The sequence below is a fragment of the Pan troglodytes genome, chromosome X, assembly GCF_028858775.2.
Source record: "Pan troglodytes isolate AG18354 chromosome X, NHGRI_mPanTro3-v2.0_pri, whole genome shotgun sequence".
Classification (NCBI taxonomy): domain Eukaryota; kingdom Metazoa; phylum Chordata; class Mammalia; order Primates; family Hominidae; genus Pan; species Pan troglodytes.
In genome coordinates, this window is record NC_072421.2 from 122,470,788 (window position 1) to 122,491,899 (window position 21,112).

Sequence of the window (21,112 nt, forward strand, 5' to 3'; positions counted from 1 at the left end):
TATTAGTGCTTTTCCTACATTAACTCATTTAATTCTTATAGCACCCTGTGAGGTAGGTACTGTTTTAAATGCCCATTTTGCAGATAAAGAAAACCAAGGAACAGAGAAGTTAAGTTTCTTGCCAAGATCACACATGTAGTAAACGGCAGGACTGAGATTTCAATTCCTACAGTCTGTCTCCAATGGCCCCACTCTTAACCACTCATCTACACTGCTCTTCAGAACATGTGGCAGAATGATCTTAGGAAAATCACCGCCCCTTTCTCAGGGCATTCTTTTTCTAAATGTAAACTAAGGAGATTGGATTATCTCAAAGAACTCTTCCAACTCTAAAATTCTACAATTGTTTATGAAATGTGAAGGGAAGTTTAGATTGATTTGCAAAAAATAAAATGATGAGTATAAAGGCCATGTTTACATTAGTTATCATTCCTTCTCCTCTTCCCTTTCTTCCTTTGTCCTCCTCTCCCTATCCCTAGCCTTCTCACATATACTCCAATCTACTGTAGCATAGCTGAACTAAAATATTGTTTTGAATCCGTGGACCTGAGTATATATCTATGCACTGGGGATAACCTTTCCTCCACTATCCTTTTATTTTCTTTCCGTTTCTCATTCTTAATCACATACACTGCCCCCTCAAAATGGGAACCTGTTTCCTGGTTTACCCTCAGAAAATACAGTCTGGTCCTACTCATAGCAGATGCTTATAGTTTGGAACTTCCTCCAAATAGTCTCACTCCACCTCAGAAAAATAAATTAAAGGGTACATAGAACATTGCCTATGGATACCAGGCCTTCATAGCACAACAGATAGAGGAAATGAGGCCACACAGTGCCTGAGGAATAGCTGGCAAAGGAGGATAGTACTCTTTGGAATTATTACAATAATTTTTCCTTAATAAGGACCTATTACATTAATGCAGATTGACTGATTCAGAAAACACTGGATTTAGCAAGCTCTTAAAAGAAAGGTGAAATTCTGACTGATTCTCCTCTTAACTTTCTTTGTTTTTCTAAGGAAGCACTTAAGAAGTGAACTGCTGTGGGTGTGAGAAAATAAAAGCTATAAAAGTACAAACAACAGGTGCTTGAGAGGATGTGGAGAAATAGGAACGCTTTTACACTGTTGGTGGGACTGTAAACTAGTTCAACCATTGTGGAAGACAGTGTGGTGATTCCTCAAGGATCTAGCACTAGAAATACCATTTGACCCAGCCATCCCATTACTGGGTATGTACCCAAAGGATTATAAATCATGCTGCTATAAAGACACATGCACACGTATGTTCACGGCGGCACTATTCACAATAGCAAAGGCTTGGAACCAACCCAAATGTCCAACAATGATACACTGGATTAAGAAAATGTGGCACATATATACCATGGAATACTATGCAGCCATAAAAAAGGATGAGTTCATGTCCTTTGTAGGGACATGGATGAAGCTGGAAACCATCATTCTCAGCAAACTATCACAAGGACAGAAAACCAAACACCGCATGTTCTCACTCATAGGTGGGAATTGAACAATGAGAACACTTGGACACAGGAAGGGGAACATCACACACTGGGGCCTGTTGTGGGGTGGGGGGAGGGGGGAGGGATAGCATTAGGAGATATACCTAATGTAAATGACGAGTTAATGGGTGCAGCACACCAACATGGCACATGTATACATATGCAACAAACCTGCACGTTGTGCACATGTACCCTACAACTTAAAGTATAATAATAATAAAAAAAAGTACATAATCACCTAATCTCCCCCATAATCCTACCAGCCTGTAAGAGTGACTACTGTCATTCTGGTCCATTTCCCTTCAGTCATAATATGCACACAAATTTCTTCATGTTGCTTCCTTCGCGCTAGATGATTTTTTGCATGCTTCTACACAATATCTGTAACAATCATTTTTAGTGGCTGGGTAGAGTGAAGGCACAGTAATTTACATATGCATTCCCCAATTGTTGGCTATTTACACTCCTCCCTCACCATTTACAAGTATTATAACTGAAGCCATATAAAGATACCATGAACATCTTCAATTTTTTTTTATTATTTCCTTACAGTAAATTCCAAGAAGTTGAATTAATGAGCCAAAAGCTTTGAACATTTTTGTGGATTTAGGGGATTGTAATGATTTACACTGCCATTAGCAATGTGTGGGAACACTCTCTTCTTTCATTGTACCCTTGTCAACTTTGAGTATTATTTTTAATGTCTATTTAAAATAAGTAAATTAATTGTGCTTTTAGTTTGAATTTCCTTATTAGTGAGGCTGAATACTTTTTCTGTACGAGTTTGCTAGTTATATTTCCTTGCTTATTAACTGTCTATTTATGGGGCTTTTGCACATTTACCTATTGAGAACCTGAGTTTTAAAAAAATTAAATCGGGCTAGGCGTGGTGGCTAACGCCTGTAATCCCAGCACTTTGAGAGGCCTAGGCGGGCAGATCACGAGGTCAGGAGTATGAGAACAGCCTGGCCAACATGGTGAAACCCCGTCTCCACTAAAAATACACAAAGTAGCCAGGTGTCTTGGTGGGCTCCTGTAATCCCAGCTACTCGGGATGCTGAGGCAGGAGAATTGCTTGAACCCGGGAGGCATAGGTTGCAGTGAGACGAGATCGTGCCACTGCACTTCAGCCTAGGTGACAGAGCAAGACTCCACCTCGAAAAAAAAATTAAATCATATTGATGCCATAAAACAAGTATATTAACCCTTTATCCATAGTATTTGTTGAAACTATCTTTCACAGTCTGTTTGCCATTTTCATTTTTGTTCTTTTTGTTGATGAATGTTACTCTAAAAGGAAAACATGGTCACCAACTGGACATAAACAAGTTGCTTTAGAAAAATATGACAAAACTTTGTAAAACCAAGAGTTTTTCCAAAAACAATTTGTTAGTCTAATTATTCAGTGGCTGCTTGATTGACTTCATTTAGTTAGTCAGAAAATGAATTATAGTTTGACTGAATTCTAACACTGAAAAAGAACACATCAGTTTGTGTGTGATGACAGCTTACATAAGCATATAAAGCTTAAGGGACTAGTCTGATTTTGTCATGGAATTGGTCAGTTCTTTCGGTTTCACGTGGAAACAGCCATAACATTTTAGTATATAAAAAGAGAAGTAAATCACCACTTTTTAGGAGATGGGCTGAGAATTTTATGTACTGAATATGGGACTTCTTCTCCAGAAAATGATGGCTTTCAAAGTAGACTGCTTGCATGGTACATAGACATTCTATTATGTCAAAGAGATAACACTCAAGAGTTGAACTGAAATTATTTACTGCTATCTTAGTTTGTTTTGTGCCATCTTAGTTTGTTTTGTGTTGATATAACAGAATACCTGAGACGGGCTAATTTATAAAGAAAAGAGATTTATTTCTTACAGTTCTGGACACTGGAAAGTCCAGGTCAAGGGGACACAACTAGTTAGAGCTTTCTTGCTGTGTCAATTCATGATAGAAGGTAGGAAAGCAAGAAAGCCATCTTGAGTTAATTTTTGTATAAGGTGTAAGGAAGGGGTCCAGTTTCAGTTTTCTGCCTATGGCTAGCCAGTTTTCCCAATACCATTTATTAAATAGGGAATCCTTTCCCCACTGCTTGTTTTTGTCAGGTTTGTCAAAGATCAGATGGTTGTAGATGTGTAGCATTATTTCTGAGGTCTCTGTTCTGTTCCATTGGTCTATATATTTGTTTTGGTACCAGTACCATGCTGTTTTGGATACTGTAGCCTTGTAGTATAGTTTGAAGTCAGGTAGCATGATGCCTCCAGTTTTGTCTTTTTGCTTAGGATTGTCTTGGCTATACGGGATCTTTTTTGGTTCCATAAGAAATTTAAAGTAGTTTTTTTCTAATTCTGTGAAGAAAGTCAATGGTAGCTTGATGGGGATAGCATTGAATCTCTAAATAACTTTGGGCGGTATGGCCATTTCCATGACATTGATTCTTCGTATCCATGAGCATGGAATGTTTTTCCATTTGTTTGTGTCCTCTCTTATTTCCTTGAGCAGTGGTTTGTAATTCTCCTTGAAGAGGTCCTTCACATCCCTTGTAAGTTGTATTCCTAGGTATTTTATTCTCTTTGTAGCAATTGTGAATGGCAGATCTCTCATGATTTGGCTCTCTATTATTGGCATATAGGAATGCTTGTGATTTTTGCACATTGATTTTGTATCCTGAGACTTTGCTGAAGTTGCTTATCATAAAAAAGGATGAGTTCATGTCCTTTGCAGGGACATGGATGAAGCTGGAAACCACCATTCTCAGCAAAATAACACAGGAACAGATAACCAAACACTGCGTGTTCTCACTCATAAGTGGGAATTGGACAATGAGAACACATGGACACAGGGAGGGGAACATCACACACTGGGACCTGTCGGGGGAGTGGGAGAATAGGGGAGGGAAATACCTGATGTAGATGATGAGTTGATGGGTGCAGCAAACCACCATGGCACATGTATACCTATGTAACAAACCTGAATGTTCTGTACATGTATCCCAGAACTCAAAGTATAATACTACCACTACTACTACTACTACTAATAAAGCAAGAAAGCATAAGAGAGCAAGAAGGCATCAAAGTTGCTTTTACAACAGACCCACTCTCTTGATAATGAACCCACGCTCGTCATAATGGCATTAATCCATTGATGGCAGCAGAGCCCTCATTTCCTATTCATCTGTTAAAGTTCCCACCTCTCAACACTGTTACTTTGGACATTAAGTTTCCAACACATAAACTTTGGAGGACACATTCAAACCATAACAATGGCATTAGTTTACATGTATTTGTTTAATCTACCTGTTCTATTAACATTTTAAAAATATTACAATGGAATAATAAAAGGTCCATCCTGCAAAAATATTCCTTCAAAACTGATTTGACTCAATTGCAAAAACACCTGCAGTCCATATCCTCAAGGTGTTTTGGCAGGCTCTTTAGGACACTTTAAAAGAGAAACATGGAAGTTGCTTAATTCTACAATTAAATAGCGATGATCTCACATCTCTTTTTGTAGATTCTTGATTTTTCTGAATGAATGTGTCTTTATTTTTCTCATTATTTTTGTTAAAGCCTCAAAACTTTTCATGGACACCAATGTTGGATCACATGAGACAAGTGGAGAGGTAAAGAATTAGTGAATGGAAAAGTTGGTGGTGCCACTGATTTCCATAAAGAAGCTCTAACACAAATTATTTTGGAGGCTTACTCTCATTTAGTATTTACCATTGCTGCTTAGGGAATCTTGACTCCAAATCTACCCCATAGATACCACACACACACGTCTGAACAAAATTCTCAGGGACTGACACTATATATATATATATATATATATATATATATATATATATATATATAATAATTTTGAAGATTTATTGAGTATTTCACATGATCCCATTAGATAAATGGCAACAGCTTAGTGCCTCCCAAAATGAGGGCCCAGGAACTCTGGTTCATATCTCAAATTCATTGGAGCAGAAATTTTTTGTAACGGTGTAAATACCTAGCATACTTCTATCCCTTAGTAATTTGCAAATAATATACAGTTCTGAGTTGCAGTAATATCCATCTCCATCACACCCTTTCTTTTGGAACTCCAGCACCTTCTAAAGTAATTTCAAATTATCTTTTTCTTATTACTTCTCAATATCCTTTGTGGTGGATTATGTAGATCACCTAAACACTTCATATAGGAAACAATCTTCAAGGAAATTGAAGGTAACTCGATGTGTAAAAGCTTTTTTACTCTTTAGAGAAGAACAATAGCTGCTTATTTCCACAAATAAACAATCATATTCAATTCATTTTTCTACAATGAAATCCATTGGGGTTTTGTAAATTTTATAGTAATTTTAGCATTAAAGTACTTATGCAAAATGTAATATCAAATTTAATACAGTATCTTGAAAAGTAATAGGCTTTAAATATGGTCTTATACAACCAAAGATATAACTTTCTTCTAGAGTTTCCAAATAGCAAGTATTAATCATAGCTTTCTACTGCCATTCATCTTCAGCATTAGCTTAGTGAAATCAACACTGTATCTGTAACCTCCTCAAGTTTCATGTATAACAACTGGAAGCAGTAGCATTTCTACTGCTTACTACTGGAGACTCATTTTCAACTATGCTAAAGACTAGACTGAAAAGGAGCTAATCAAATTAACATAACATATTCAACAAAGATACACACCCTTTAGTGACTTAATTGCAGAGGTGGATACAGAGGTTAACAATGATTGTCGGGACTTGTACCAAATATTTTGCTGTGGTGGGCAAATGATAACTATGCCAAAGGCAGCAGACTGTATTAGAAAGATCTGTATATAAGGGTTCTAAAAGGAAGCTCTAGACCCAACTTTATGACAAAATAGCATTCCTTTATTTCATATCTATAAAGTGGGGAAATACCTACTATCATTATTTTTATGAATCTCACAGGGTTGTCATGGCTAGCACATGAGAATAATTAGACTGGAAGTTTTAAAAAATACAAGTACCAGAGGAAAACTTCTGGTATAGGTTAAAGTTGTCAGCTTTCTTAAATACTACTACAAATAATAATTAGTAATATTATTTAATACTATACTTAGTTAATATTAATTATAACTAATCATTATTTTTATCAAAATTAAAAGAACTAGAAAGAAGATACAGGTACTCTTTTAAGCAACTTTCATCCATAATCACATTTAATCCTCAAAAATGTTATAATATGTTTCCTCATTTTACAGATGAGGAAACAGAAGCACAGAGAGGTTAACTAATTTCACCAAGATCACACAGCTAGTGGAGCTAGAATTTAAATCCGAAAGTTCTGGCTCTAGAGCCTGTACTCTTAATTTCTTTGCTATGTGGCAGTCACAGAATCTCTGAAATAAGGTTCAAAGGAAGCTGGAGGAATCAGTGTAGGAAACTCAAGTAAGACTTTCAGGTGCAGTTTGGAAAGAGACTAAGAAGACTTTAGATCCTACAGAGCATCTGAAAAAGTATTTGGCCTTGCTTACGTAACAAAGAAAATAAGCTTCTTGGATAAGAATGGCATAACGAGGCCCAGAAAAAAGGGAATCTATATCCAGTTTCATTCATAGCATCCTAAGATCCTAAGATGCTATGAATGAAACCAGAAAAGCTATGAAGACATGGCTGCTCTGCAAGGTTATTAGGTGTCAGTCTATAACACAATTCCCCCTACCTACCCTATTTCTCACTTACTACATAACCAGATGAAAGAGGGCTAGAATTGACTTGATGTTGTTGGGTCAATGTGTAATCAGTTTGATACAGATCTCCACACCATTCCAGGCCACAAGCAGGAAATTTGCTGACTTCCTCAGCCTCCCTACCAGCAAATATTCAGGAAGAACATAGCACAAATAGAACTGTAATTTTCTCCTTTGTGATTCCCTCTTCTAATATCCATATTTTCATATTCACCTACATGGCATAGTACAATGTAATTGCAAATGGGTTGCTACCATAGAGAGTAGGGTTGGCATAATGTAGCAGAAAGGATATTGAACTTGGAGTCAGGAAGTCTGAGCTTGGGCCCATTGTGTCACGTACTGTATGCCATTGGATAAATCAGTTAACTTCCCTTCCTTTTTCATACTAAAGATTAAATGCCCTTTCTCCCTCAGAGTGCTGGCAGATGACTCAAATAAAAGAATACACATGAAAAGGCCATGTAAACCATAAGGCATTTTATACAGTTATGATTACTAATACCTTTTGTGATTGTAAATGTATCAAAACTAGGCTGTCTGTTGTTTTGAGAAAATATCATTCAGGGAGTCAATGTTTATGCCAGATGTTGTGGGCCATACCAGAATAACTAAGTGCTAGATCAAATTACTGAAGTTGTTGCTTTGTTTTTGTTGTTGATATGTTTACTGTTTGTTTTTCTAAATAGCATTATTGAGTTTAATTTTCATAAGTACAATTCACCCATTTTAAGTGTAAAATTCAATGATTCGGGGTTCATTTACAGAGTTGTGAAACCGTTACCACCATCCATATTTGAAACATTTCCATCACCCTAAAAATAATTCCTAAATCTAGTAAGCAGTCATTCCCAATATCCCTTCTTTCCCAACCCCTGGCGACCACTAATCTACTTTCTGTCTCTATGAATCTGCCTGTTATGGACATTTTCTGTAAGTTAAATTAAATCATACAATATATGGTCTCTTCCACTTGGCTTCTTTCACAATGCTCTTGAGGTTTATCCATATTGTAGTGTGTATCAGTATTTCATGTCCTTTTAAATTTCTGAATATATTCCTTTTTACATGTTGTGTTATTCTGCCCCTTTCTCTGTCACCTTCTGGGACTCACATTATGCATGTGTTGATATGCTTGATGTTGTCCCACACATCTTTGAGGCTCTGTTTAGTGTGTGTGTGTGTGTGTGTGTGTGTGTGTGTGTGTGTGTGTGAGAGAGAGAGAGATCTTTTTCTTCTCTGTTTTTCAGATTGGATAATATCTACAGATCAATCTTCAAGTCAGCTGATTGTTTCTTTTGCCATATTCGATCTGCTTTTGAGTCTCTCTAGTGAATTTTTCATTTAAATTATGATACTTTTGAATCCTAGAATTTCCAGTTAGTCTTTTCATAATTTCTACTTCTTTCTTGAAAATCAATAATTTGGTCATTTTTGTCATACTTTCCATTAAGCCTTTATTGATGGTTTATTTTACTAGTCTGAACATATGTATAATAGTTGCTTTGAAGAATTGTCTGCTAATTGCAAAAGCTGGAGACACTCAGCGACAGTTTATATTGACTTTTTTGTGGTTTTACTGAGGATGAGTTATACTCTTCTATTTATTTGCATATATCATAGTGTTTTTTAATGTTGAAAACTGGACATTTTAGATAATATAGTATAGCAGCTCTGGATTCTGATTTTTTCTCCCTGAAGGTTATTGTTACATTTTGTCCGTTAGTTTCTTTATGTAGTCACTTGCCTGGGCTATATCTGTGAAATATGTCACTCTATGGTATGTAGCTGCTGATTTCCTTTGTCAATTTTTCTGTCACATTCTTTTTAAGTCTGGTTTCCTACGGGTCACTCCTGTGTCCTTGTAGCATTGTGACTGGTCAATGATTGCGCAGAGGTTGTGCTCACCCATCTTGAGCAGATATGTGTTCTATTCTCTGACAATGGATCTGTGTGTGGGAATGAGAGCTCACTCAATGTTGATGCCATCTTCATATTTGCCCTGCAGCTTTTATTATCCACAGGGCTTTTCATGTCTCCACTGTGTTGACTAGCAGTGTGTGGCTGGCTTAAGCCCTCTCAGGTAGTTCTCCATTGTCTGCTGCACATAAGCTCAGCCTCAGTCAGAAACATGCTTTTCCCAGTCACAACCACAACCTCAGGTTAGCAGAACTGCTAGCCTTCCCCACCGGCCCAACTTTGAGACTGTAACATCTACCAACAATGGCACTGGGTGTGGGCATCATTCACCTCTTCACAAGTGAACCATTTTCAACCATGCCAATGCAGCTACAATTCTTACAGCCTGCCCCACCACAGCAGAACCTTGGCATTGGCCAAGCTCAGAGTTGAAGGTGGGGATCATGAGCAGTCCCAGGCCTAATCATCATAGATTCCCACTTTTATTACCCACAGTCCAATAGTTTATTCAAATACAAATGCTTCTTGGATTGTTGTAGGCCTTTGGTTGATTTCCGGGTACTTAAGTGTTGTTTTTGTCAATTCGTTGAGCTTCATAATTGTTTTGGGGAAGGTCATTGTAGATTATCTCATTAGACTACAGTCAGAAGTTCTGCCCAAATAACAGATGTTTTAATGGCAGGATTTTATAGAAGTGCTATACATTGGGGATTTTTTTGCTTAAGATTTCAAAGACTTAGTAAAAAAAGTAAAATGTTTCATTAATAATTTTATTTTGATTATATATTGTTATAATATTTTGAATATTCTGTTAAGTAAAATATATTTTTAAAATTAATTTCATGTGACTTCTAGAAAATTTTAAATTACATATAGGTCTCAGATTGTATTTCCATTAGGCAGCAGTAAACTAGGTCTCATAGCCAGCTTACAGGAAGTACTGGAGATGGAGAAACATATCAAATAATGCAATGGGGATACAAATAGCAAAATACAGAATGTGAGAAAATCCATAGGAAAAAATGGCTGAGTTTTTAAACAAATAAATTGAAAAGAAAAAATAAAAGAAGGAAGGGACATATGAGGATCATAAAAGAGATTTAAGAGACATACTAACAAATTGTAATGTGTGCATCTTCTTTGGGTTTTCATTTCAACAAAGAAATGAAAATACTATACACATATTTATGAGATCATTTGGGGAAATGGGAATGTACAGGATATCTAAAGATATTAAAGATTGTTCATTTTTAATGTGCAATATGGTATTGTAGTTAGGTTAAAGAAAGTTTTTATACCTTGTTATCACATGCTAAAGTTTTATGGATGAAATTATATCTTGGATTTACTTCAAAAATTCATGGAAGAGGCTGGGCTTGGTGGCTCACACTTATAATCCTAGCACTTTGGGATGCCAAGATGGAAGGATCGCTTGAAGCCAGGAGTTTGAGACCAGCCTGGCCAAGATAGCAAGACCCCATCTTTAATAATAAAAAAAAAGTCATGGAGGAAAGAAAGGGGAGTTGAGTGGCTTGTAGGTGCAGCAATATGGTTTATGAGTTGAAAATCATCCAAGTTATATGATCGATAAGCGCTGGGTTCATCTAATTGTGTGCTTTACTTTGGTATACAGATGCTCTTTAACATATAATGGGGTTAACTCACGATAAACCCATCAGCTGTCAAAAATACCATAAGTCGAAAATGCATTTAATACCCTGATAAACCCATTGTAAAGCTGAAAAACGTAAGTTTAAAGGTCATAAGCCAAGGGCCACTTGTATATTTTAAAATATAGAAAATAAAAAGTTAAAATAGTTTTGGATAGTATCTGATGATGTAGGAAAACACTAGAAAACAATTTTAAATAAAAAATATGATAAATTTAATAATGAAATTATGTATTTAATAATGAAACTAAATTTAAAAATGAAAAAATGTTAATATTAGTTTCATAGGAAGAAGGGGTTAACTTTCTATTAAATTCTCTATAATAAACTGTTTAGAATTTGTGATCAGAAAAATAGAAAAATCCCTCACAGACAGGGCTTATTGCCAATCATTTGAAAAGAAATACTGAAGAGAAATGCACCAAAATATTTAAATAGCAATAATCTTTGTGTTGGGTGATTATGAATGATTTTTATTTTCTTTACATTTTTCCTATTCTCCACATTGAAGATGTATTGTTTTTATCATAAAATAGCAATTATACAAGTTTTGGATGGAAAATTTGAAATTTGTACTTTCCTCTCTGTTCTTCCTATCCATGTTCATATAGATGTGTGGTATTCAGCCATTCATTAGCAAGTATATATTAATAGTACCTTGTACTTTGCAAAGCACTTTAGACTTTTTCCAATATTTAACTTTCACACACAATATTATAATTTATATGCCTGATACCCCGCTGACATAGCAGATCAGAAAAATATTATTACTCTGACTTTCAGATGAGAAAACAGAGGCTCAGATATTTGCCAAAGGTCACAAAGCAAGGCAATAGCAGACCTTGGGCAAAAACCCCGGTTTTATTACTCCTATTCTGGCACTCTTTTCACTATATCATGTTGCCTCCCATAAAGAGTATCAAACTCTAGATACTACTCATTTATCAAATAACTAACTTAAGCCCAACTGAATTCAAGTTAGTTACATCAATTAAATGTACTATCCATTTTACTTAACTGCACCCGAGAGCCATGTGCAGGAAAGAGGCACTCAGATGAAATAACAGGGAGGAAGCAGTAGAATTTTGTGACATATGGCATGCTTGTTGGTGGAATCAAAGGTATGTTTCATGCCAGCTTTTTGTCTGCAAAGTGTCTTTCATTCCACTAAGAGGTATACCCCATGCCAGGAAATGCACAACCTCCTAGCCCTTTCTTTTGAAATCTAAACCCATGGGAGCGTGGACTTGGCATGACTTAATGGAACACTGAATGCAATATGTTTGACCCATTTGTGGGTACAAACTCTCCAGATTATCTACTGTGAAGAAGGACTCTAGATTGTCATCTAGATTCCCTATCAGCCCAGGGAAAGTGGAGATGCCACTGAGTCTTAGGTTTATCCCTGGTTGGAGAATATGGTTTTATAATTTCAGAGAATGAAAATAACCTCTGGGAAAGAAAATAAAAGCAAAAACAGGAAGCAACCAAGTGAACTAAAAATGTTCAACAAAAGCAACTAAGTTCTCCTATGCAGAATAATATCTTTGCACTTTTTACCCTAGGGGGTTGTAAACCAACCCCTCCAGCTGACCCTAGTTTAGCCCAAAAGATCTAATCTTTGCAAGAGTGTCTACCTCTTATCCAGCAGGGAAGGGAGATGTCAGAGAGCAGGGCACCATGGGGTATTTGAAGAAGACATCTCTGTAGATTTTTAATGATATAAAATTTACTTTGCTGCTACAAGAACCTTTGCTACCAGCTCAATAGACACTCTCAGGAAAAATACTAACTTAGAATGAAAACCTCATATTTAAGTGAGGGGTGAACTTTGTGAGAGACATGGGCCTTTTATTTTAGAAATATCACTGTCATTTCAGATGACTTGGTCCTCCAGTCGATATTCTCAATCTTATTCATTTAGTAAATCTTGCCTTACATGCCAATGACTCCTACTAGGAAGTTGGTTTGTATGAGGGAAGAAATATTTTTTACTTCATTCTAATTGCAGATGTCTAGTTGGCTAAAAGGAGTATCAGTCCCTAAACACTTCTATTACAGAAGAATGAGAAGCAGAATATTGGAGAAATCTTTTGAGTCCAGAGTGAGCTCGGTTCTACTACCAGTTCCTCCATTCACTTAACCTCATGTTTCCTCTTCTAGAATAACAATATCTACCTTGCAATGTTGATGTGAGAATTAACAAAAACGCATGTTGTATGTCTTTTGTAGCAAAAAGTTTGAAAGTACATATACCACCAAAGTATTAACAATGGTCAGATAGTAGAATTCTTAGGTAGATTATTAGATGGTGGCACTAAAGGTAGTTTTTTTTATTGTTCCCTTTTTACTGTCTTTTTTTTTTTAGACAATGAACACATTCTAACATTGCAATGAAAAAGAAATACACATACTATTTTAAAGTAATCTATGTTAAGTTCCTACTCTAGTGTGGAGCACACAATAGGCACTCACTTCCTCATTGTTCACTGCCATTGTTGCGATCATTAACATTATCATCCTCTTCTTCCTATTGTTGGTGAGAAAACAGAGGCTTAGAGAGAATAAGTAGCTTACTTAATTCCATATATCTTGGAAGTAAATAAAGTGACTAGCACGCTGCTTGAAGTATACCATACATAGACACATTTCATGAATCATGAATAAGTTGATCTGGTAGAGAAAGTGACCAACCCAAACTTGGCCAACACATAATAGGCCCTCACTGAATCAGACTCCTGAAACTGTAACAAAATTTTGACAAAAGGATAGTGTATACAAGAAGTGATATGAAGTTTTTTTTGTTGTTGTTTGTTTTTTGAGACAGAGTCTTGCTCTGTCACCCAGGCTGGAGTGCAGTGGTGTAATCTGGGTTCACTGCGACCTCAGTCTCCCAGGCTAAAGCAATTCTTGTGCCTCAGCCTCCTGAGTAGCTGGGATTACAGGCATGTGCCACCATGCCCAGGTAATTTTTTGTATTTTTAGTAGAGACAGGGTTTCGCTATGTTGGCCAGACTGGTCTCGAACTCCTGTCCTCAAGTGATCTGCCTGCCTCCGCCTCCCAAAGATTACAAGCATGAACCACTGTGCCCGGGCAATAAGTGATATGAAGATTTGAAGGACAGATATATAATCACATTAAAATAAAAGAAGGAATTTCCAATAATAAAAAGTAAATAACAATGCTATTCAATAATAATTTACTAATTCTCATAGGTTATAACCAATAACCAGTAAAGGTTTTCTCTGATATCACCACCATCAGTCTCTCTCACAATCATGCATGTATGCATGTGTGTGCACGCATATACATACACATACAAGAAATCCCTTTCTCTTACCTCTTCAGAATTATCAGTGGCTTCTTGTTGCTCCCAGACTGAAAAAAATATTCTAGTATAGTGCCTTCCCTTTATTACCACTCCAAATCTATTCCTCTCTTTCATCCAAGGTTACTTGATCTGTCTACATCCTTTTCTCTCATGTCTTTTCTAGATGTCTACCTGTCAAGACTTTATTCAAGATGATTAATGATTAATGACTAAATGGGACGAAACGGGTTATCTCTCCCAGAACAAGTTAATTTTTTACAGAGGTCATCTGGAAATTCAGCATCTTTGTCTAAAGGTATTAATTTTTAGTTTTGAACTTTTAGGTCCCATAGTAGACCATTAAGGAAGATATCTTCTGACTGGAGAGTGCTTTCCTTTGTTCTCCCAAAGTCAAAGTGATTCCAGCAATCACTGATTTTATGGGGTTGAGTTCTTACTGAGCCTGATTCTTTGACCTTCAGAGCAGAGACAGAATTGGCCTAAATCTTTATGGAATGACTTCTGTGGATTTAACATTAAGTGAAGAGAATTGAGCTCATTTCTAGATAGAAGCTAACAATGATAAATTCTCTCTCCTCCTCAGCCTTGGATAGAATCAGTGTTATATCACTGGTAGCTGGAACATGTGATTAACACTATTGAATAGAATAAGAATTTGGAATTTACTATTAATTGTAGTATTCATGTCCTTATATATAAAATTCCTCTAATAGGTTTCACTGATACAAAGCTAGGGCTCCTTCCCACTCTGCCAACATTGTAGGAGTGCTGGAGAAGCTTCTGGCTTCAAGTTGCTAAACAAGAATTGGTATTTCTTGAATTTTCTTGTTCACTGAGTCCTATTTGGTGTTTGTTTCAAATATCAAAGGTTAAAAATGTCCGAAGTAACTAACTCTGACCCTTTCGTCGTCAACAAAGCATATGAATTACAGTCAACCCTCAGTGTTCTGGCATTCTGTCATCAAGAAATATCTATTGACTGGGGATTCAGCCAGTACTCTAATAATTATTGCTAATGATGACCCTGTTTAACAGCACAAACTGGAAGTGCCTTCTGAAGATTCAAAGAAAGACTATAATCCATTCATTGTAGTTTTACATTTAAATATAGTTCACTAAATTCTTACTCCTTGGAAGTGGTGCAAAGCATACTCTTTGATTAAGCAGAGCACCTGATCCTTCAATCTTGCTAAATTTATTTAAAAATACAAAGACACAGATCTTTGAACCACCCTCTAGGCCCACTATAACTTTCTTTGATGCAGTGTCACCTTAAAGCACTTATTCCCAGGCAAGTATGACTAACACATGGGTAATATCCACTATGTTGAGCGATAAGTAGTCATTTATATCTTTAGGGTATCCTGACATCAGAATACACATAAGTTGACAAATGTAGCATGAGCGGTAATCATTTACAAACTACTTGTCACAGAAAATGAACTAGGTGTGGGTTATCTTTTGGCAGTGGGGTCAGTGTTTTATATAATATGTAACCTGTACCTCAAAGTGCATTTAAGAAAACATTATAAACACTAATCAGCTGCATTTGATTTATAAATCAATTTAGAGTTCACAGTTTAAGGGAAAAAAACTAAAAACAATAGACATGGTCTCTGTGCAATGTAATTAATGTTTGGGAAGCAGTCACTGGGGCACAGCATAATGAGGCTGACAAGTCAGTAGCTCTGACATTTCTACACACCATCACGCTCAAACTTCATTTTAAAAAACGGTAAAAATTAAATGTGGCACATCAACTGTCGTGAACTGCAGTGCCAGTTGGTGGTGGGGGAGACAAAATCTGGTCATTAAAAGTTTGCAATGTCTAACTGATAAAACGTAAGTTAGAAAGAATGGTGTACAAGCTGACACACAGGGAAATATAAGGAGAGGTGTTCACTATTATTTATTTGAAATAATAATAGTAATAATAGGTCTATTCGAAATCAGAATTATCTTAAGAAATTATTTCATATTCTATTTTCTGTATTCCCTCATCCTTGATCCCAAGACCTTTCAATCAGTGAAAATAAAATATTAAAATATGTGATGGCTTTCGGAGGGGCTAGACAATGGTATCACAGCATATACACTTGAACTGTTTTCACAAAACTTTCAAGCATGATGATCAAGTTTTCTCCTCTTATTAAAAAATGAAAGTTGTTACTTTCATATAACAATTAAACTGTATGCTGAGGAAGAAGCTGAAAGACCCTTTAACTCTTTCAAGCATGAAGGCTGCTATCCTAAGGTTTAGGTAATCATAGAACACTCTCTTTGAGGTGAGCATTTCTTATGAAATACTGGCCATGATTCCCTCTGAATACAGCACAATGTATTGCACAACAACCTTAGAACCAATCATATTATTTGCAGCCTTGATTTCTTATAGAAAACTTAATATTTAAAATGACTTTTCTATGGAACAAGGGCTTTCCCGTGGATGTGTCTCAGATCTCTCAGAAGTAGGACTTCTTTTTGTTTGTTTGTTTGTTTGTTTGTTTGAGATGGAGTCTCACTCTGTCGCCCAGGCTGGAGTGCAGTGGCGCGATCTCAGCTCACTGCAACCTTCACCTCCCGGGTCCAAGCAATTCTCCTGCCTCAGCCTCCCGAGTAGCTGGGATTACAGGTGCATGCCACCACATCCGGCTAATTTTTGTATTTTTAGTAGAGACAGGGTTTCACCATGTTGGCCAGGTTGGTCTTGAAATCCTGACCTAAGGTGATCCGCCTGCCTCGGCCTCCCAAAGTGCTGGGATTACAGGCATGCTCCACCACGCTTGGTCAGAAGTAGGACTTCTTAAGATGCCATATGACTTTACCCTGGTCACTGGAATTAACTGCATATGCCTGCACCACCATTCCTTCACCACATCCTTCACCTATCCCTGGGTTCCTTATACATCCATGGTCTCTGGCGTGCTCGGAGTTTTCCTATGCTTCTGCCAGAATATGTCTTACCTTTAGCTCTCAATAATTTATTTTTGTATGCTAAACTGAGATCCCATAATAACAATACTAATCACCATACTCAATATGTAAAGAATTCCAATAAGTTCATGATCACAAAGTCTCTGTGGTTAGCCAAATTATAAAAATTTTTATGGCTTTCCTCTTTAATTTCAGGTTATAATCTGACTTCTATAAATCTACCCTAATTAAGTAATAGAAAATACGGGGAAAAGTTACATATATGAATATGTTCATCTCAGCCTTGTTTCAGAGAGTTGAAAAATAGGAAAAATCTATTGGGTCAAAGTAGGGAAATAGTTATATGCTATTACAGCCACTAAACTGAATATTATGTCATCACTTAAAGTGAAGGCAAAGAAAAATATGTAGAAACTTGAAAACATGTTTATGATACAATGATAAGTAAAGGAAAAATAAATAAACTATAGTTTAAAACTAAGTTGAAACAAATCTGTGCGTTAAAAGGACCAAATAGAAACACGCAAGAAAGGACCAAGTGAAAATACAGTATAATGAGACCAGTTAAGATGTTGACACTATGGATGACATATATTGACCACATGTTCTGCATTTTGTGTGTGTGTGTGTGTGTGTGTGTGTGTGTGTGTGTGTGTGTGATTACAAAATTTTTTACCTTTAAAATGTGGTTTGGGACTATCTTCAAATCCAGCTGAGATTTTATGCTTCTTAGCTACTTTAACGTTTCACTCCTCAGGATTTTAGAACACATCTAAACCTTGAACTCTAGATTATTAAGTCAAGCATTTACATTGATACCTGGTTCTTACTTGTTCTTCAAATAATCTGAATATTACTGCATTTTACCAGAGTTGAAAGGTGTTAGGTATTTTTGGAGTCAAGTACAAGATAATAGATTGCTTCTTATTGGTAACAAAAATCAGTAAATAAAATAAAAGTAGTTTATACACAAAAAAGGTATTAAGCCTTTTGTAGTAATTCGGGAAAGACAGAGCAGTGATTACAGAGGGGAGAGAGAAATAAATACCTTGAGATTAAGAAGTGCTGGCTATGGAATCTAAAATAGGATACAGTCATAGTTATACATTATTCAGGCTTGACCAATTTCTAACTACCACCAAATAAAGTGGAAGAAATATCAGGAATGAAAATGGAGACATTGCTAAAGAACCTTTAAACATTTAGGAACAACTTTGTAGCAATAAATTCAACATCATAGATGGAATTGATAAATTCTTCTAAAATTGACAAAACTGGCACAAGAAGCTATATAAAATCTAGTTACCCCATATCTATTAAAGACATTGAATTTGTAATTTTCAAACCAAATCCAAAAGGGAACTTTTGAACTAGAGAATTTCACTGGTGAATTCTATCAGACATTTTAAAAGTTCTTACACTGTTTCAGAAAATAACGGAGAAGGAAATATTTGCAGATTATTTCACCAGACCAGTATAACCCTGATACCCAAATTTAACAAAGACATCACAAGAAAAATAATTGTATACCAATATCTGTCATAAATATAGGAAAAATCATTAATACACTATTATCAAATGTTATGGAGCAACATATAAAAAAGGGTACTAAATCATAACCAAATACGGTTTAGCCCAGGAATGAAAAGTTGGTACAACATTCAAAAAGCAATCAATGCCATTCACGTTATGGAGAGGATAAAAGAAAAAATATTATATGATCACCTCAATAAGTACAGAAAAACATTTGACAAAATTTAACACCCATTTATGAATACAACAACAACAAAAAACCTTTCAGCTACCTGGGAATAAAAGGGAACTTCCTTAACCTGTAAAGGCTATTTAAAAACTTATAGTTAACATCATACTGAATAATGAAAGACTAAAAATTTTTTCCCTAACATCAGAAACAAGGAAGGGCTATCTGGTTCACCGCTTCTATTCAATATTGTACTAGATGTTCCAGACCACACAATAAGGTGAGCAAAGGAAATAAAAGCGATACAGATTTTTAAGAAGGAAATAAAGCTGCCATTATTTGCAAATGGCACGACTATTTATACAGAGAATCCTAAGATGTTGAGAATTAGCTACTAGAACTAATTGGGAAGGCCAGAGGATTCATGATCAATATATGAAAATCTGTTGTATTTCTATTTATTAGCAATAAACAACTGGAAAATAAAATTAAAAATGCCAATTATAGCATCAAAAAGCATAAAATATTTTTAAAGAATTAACAAAACTGCAAAGACCTCAATGCTAAAAAATATGAAACATTACAGAGAGAAATTAAATAAGATCTAGTTAAATGGACAAATACACCATGGTCATGGATTGGAATATTCAAAATTAAGAGGTCAATTGTCCCCAAATTGCCATCCTAATAAAAATTACAGAATGCTTCCTTTGTAGAAACTGACAAGCTGATTCTAAAATTTAGGTACAAAAGCAAACGGCTTGAAATACCCAAAAAATCTTGACAAAGAATAATATTGAAGGATTTACACTACCTGATTTTAAGACTTATTACAAAATGTCAGTAATCGAGAAAGTGTGGTATTGGTGTAATAAAAGATAAATAGATCAGTGAAACCAAATGGAAGCAGTTTCAAAAAGAAGTCTTCTGCAGGAAAAAAAAAGTATCTGAAACCCCTGATCTGGCTTGATGATATATGAGATATATGAGATATATTTATTTATTAATAACTTTCACATTCCCATTGTACTTTTCACAGTTTCTGGTGTATACTTTGTGTTCGTAAAACATTTGTTGAATAAATGACTAACTTAAGCATTCACACTATGGCAATAAAGCATTTGGCAGCTCTTTCATTAAGTATCTGTGATAAATGGCATCATCTCGTTACTTGAAAATAATCTAGTTTCATGGAACTAAAAATATATCACTTTTGTATAAAAGCTGACTATGTGCGTATGTCTCAGAAAGTTGAACTTGCTAAAATTTTTTAAATACTCTGGTAATATATTTCTTATAGACCTCTTAAAGAAACATTTGACTAAAATGGGGTATACCATGGTGAGTTAAACTGAGGCCTTCTGGATGAGAAAAGGGTACAAAGTGAGATTTTTTTTTTCCTCTCCTGAGATATCATATTATTTGCTCCCCTTCCCAGCTTGAAAATAAGAACTACATTCAGTGCGGCATACTGTAAGCACTGCAAACAAACATTTCATAATAATACATTTTGGACATATTTTATCTCAAAAACAATTTCAATTCAAATCCTAGATAATTAATCTTATTTTCAGCACCTTGCACCTTATTAGGCTTAGCCATTTGTTTTTGCCCCAAAGGGCTTGAGGTTTTGCTCTAGAGAATCAACAAATCTAAAATAACACTAAAAAAGAACAGCAATAAATAATAATTCTGGTTTTTAAAAATTATTCATCAAAGCTGGCATAACACATAGGTGGAGTAGGCAGGTGCCCATATGGTGTCACTTCTGAGACATACATAATATCACCTTCTCCCACAACTGCAGCTGGACACTGATTCTGGCTTTCTCACCCTCAAGATTCATTCCTTTGCCTTCAGGGATTATCTCCAGAATTGCTCCATTAAAATGCAAATACGTTATGTAGGAGGGATGACACATTAACATACTCTCAGTAATTAATCTGCTGCTATCATCCTATCAGGATTAATTTATCAATTGTCCAGCAGAAATAAGGCGCTGAGGATATCTAATGTAGAAAAGATACAATTTAATGTGAGTGAGGCTAGGGAGGAGCTCAGGTATTCTAGCCTAGGTAGCACTCCATGGTTGGCAACTTTGAGTAGCAAGGGAACAACATTTACTCACTTAAGTAGCAAACTCCCTTGAGTGCCTATGACAGACACTGTGCTAGTCACTAACGCCATGAACAGGAATAAATTAATTTTTAACCTTACTCAGAGACAGAGAAGAATTAGGTGCCTGAAGAGAGCCTCAGATTTCCTATAGACAGACTGAAGCCATATGATTGTGCATTTACTGTTGAACA

At 35.8% G+C, this 21,112-nt stretch overlaps 1 protein-coding gene across 8 annotated transcripts in view; it reads right to left on the reverse strand.

Moving 5' to 3' along the window:
- TENM1 (teneurin transmembrane protein 1) overlaps positions 1-21,112 on the reverse strand; it is an 824,537-nt gene that overhangs the window by 591,335 nt on the left and 212,090 nt on the right. Inside the window, exon 1 of one of the 8 annotated variants that reach the window (XM_054676473.1) lies at positions 14,177-14,435. The exons of the other annotated variants lie outside the window; for them this stretch is intronic. The gene's annotated coding sequence lies outside the window, so the exon portion shown is untranslated. Of the gene's footprint in view, positions 1-14,176; positions 14,436-21,112 lie in introns of those variants that run through there. 8 annotated transcript variants of the gene reach the window in all.